The sequence below is a fragment of the Numida meleagris genome, chromosome 7 (assembly GCF_002078875.1).
Source record: "Numida meleagris isolate 19003 breed g44 Domestic line chromosome 7, NumMel1.0, whole genome shotgun sequence".
Classification (NCBI taxonomy): Eukaryota; Metazoa; Chordata; class Aves; order Galliformes; family Numididae; genus Numida; species Numida meleagris.
Window position 1 is genome coordinate 10,137,323 of NC_034415.1, and position 2,529 is coordinate 10,139,851.

Here is a 2,529-nt window from a genome sequence, read left to right on the forward strand (position 1 = left end):
TCTTCCACACCCTCCACAATACCATAGCAAAAACAGGAGGGCACTTGCAGGCTCTCAGCCATCATGGCGCTGTCTCTGTCATCCAGCATGCTGTCATCACTGCTGGTATCGCTGGCAGTGCTGTCGGAGGTCTCTTCCTCCTCCAGGTTTTGGGAATCACGAGATGTAGGAAAGCGTCTCTTCACCCTTGATGTCTTGCAGCGGAAGTCAATCATGCCCCGAGCACTGGTGGGAGCACTGGCACCGTCACCTGCTCCTTTGAACACAGGAAGCCTGGGCACGCTCACGCTCTTTGGCCAGGATGCCTTCCAGGTGGACATCATCTGCTCCATCCTCGCCTCACTGCGAATTCTCTGGATTGCTGGGTGAGCTGTAGGATATCTGTAGGCTTCCCCATAGATCTCTCTGGGATCTTGCCGTCTTGGTGCCTCCCTCAGAGCTCTTCTGGAGGACTCAGGCATGGCCAAAACTCTTCCTTCTATTCTTCCTCTTAGGCACAGTGACAGGAAGAAGGGTGCTTCAATGGCCACCTCCCGAGAGTGCACTGCCTTGGAAGAGCCTGAATTTTCTGCATCTTCAGGAACTGATGCACGCAAAGGCTCAAGTTGTCCTGCAGGCCTGTGACCCACATCCTGATGAGAAGTGCTAGGCACTGCTTCTGCCTCATCTGATGGGGCAATGCATGCTCTCCACAGCTCAGCAGATGACGGTCCTGCGGTTTCTGTCTCACTGATGGAGTGACGCTGGACATCTCGTACTCCATCATGCCGCGTTTGGGAATCGCTAAATGGGGGAAACTGACCCTCCACCCTTGATGTGGTGCAGATGTCCAGCATGCCCTGAGCAGCGTCAGCAGCACTGGCACTGTCATCAGCTGCCTGGGGTCTCAGCAGCCTGAGAGTGCTCACGTTGTTTGGCCAGGAGATGTTCCAGCTGGACAACATCTGCTCCTTCCTCGCCTCATCCTGAATTCTGTTAATTGCTGGGAAAACTGGAGAATATTCATGGACCTCCCCATAGGTCTCTCTGGGATCTTGTAATTGTGGTGCTTCTCCCAGAGCTTGCGTGGACAATTCAGGCATGGTCGTAGCTGTTACTTCTCTTTCTCCTCCCTCGCACGCTGACAGGAGGAGTGGTGCTGTATTGGCCTCCTCTGGACAGTGCACAGTCTCGAAAGAATCTGAGTTTTCTGTATCTTCAGACCCAGGTTCTGTGGCCAGAAGAGACGCTGAACGCATGTCGTCTGCCTCATCAGATGAGGAAAGAGATGCGCTCCACAGGTCATCAGATGACTGTTCTGTGGATTCTCTCTCAGCGGTCTCTTCTAATTCTTGCAGCTCAACCTGCACTCCAACATCCCTCATTTGGGAATCACCCGAGACAGGAATCTGGCCCTCCACCTTCGAGGTCATGGTTTGAAGGCCCAGCATTCCCTGAGCAGTGCCAGCAGCACTGGCACTGTCATCAGCTGCTTCCGGTCTCAGCAGCCTGAGCGTGCTCACATTGTCGGGCCAGGAGATGTTCCAGCTGGACATTTGCTCCTTTCCCTCCTCATCACAAATTCTCCGGATAGCTGGGTGAACTGGAGAATATCCACTGGCCTCCGGGTTGATCTGTCTGGGACCTTGCAATCTCGGCACTACTCCCAGAGCTTGTGTGGAGAATTCAGGCATGGTGGTACCAGCTCCTCCTCTTTCTCCTCCCTCACACGCTCTCGGGAAGAGCATTGTATTATTGTCCTCCCCTGGAGAGTGTGCAGCCCTGGGTGAAGCTGAGCTGCCTGCATCCTCAGGCACTGATGTGGACAGGGGCTCCTTGTCCCGCTCTTTGCCTCCTGCCTGTTCTTCTGCGCCCTTCTGAGCCGATACAAAACATGGTGTAGCAGCCGAACGAGTGTCTCTGGTGCCCTCCTGAGCACCTGTCCAAGCTGCGGGGATCTCACCAGCCTTGGTGGCCAGCACCTGGGCTGATCTTGCTGGTGTTCTCAGCCTGCTGGTGGATGCATGGTGCCCCGGTACTGTCAGCTGCACTCCGATTCTCGGGCTTCCGGCTGCAGCACAGCCCAGGGACACCACGTAGCTCTGCTTGGGTCTGGCATGCGGAGGCACAAGAACGGTTGAGGAGACTTCCAGAACTGGACCCCGGCTCTCAGCTCTTGCTGCCCTGTCCTGGACACGCAAGGTTCCCTGAGGCCTTGGGGCAAGCTCTGGGAGCCGGCTATCTCTAATGCCCATGGCACCTGCTCTTCCACTTGCAGAAGATGCGGAGGAGGCTGCTGCTTGCAGAGCAGGCAGCTTGGGAACGTTAGAAGATGGTGCTGCACGCCGGGGTGCAGCTGCCGGCATCGTTGCCTGCCTTGAGCGAGGCAGCAAGGATGGCAGCGCCTGTCTTTGGTCCGCCTGCAAGAGAAGCCGAGGAGAAACACCAAATGAGCGTGGTCCTTCCCGCTCACGCTCCACACAGCACCGCGGGCAGCGCTCACCCTGTGGACGGCTGCCGCCCTGCTCCGCACAGCCGAACCGGCAGAGG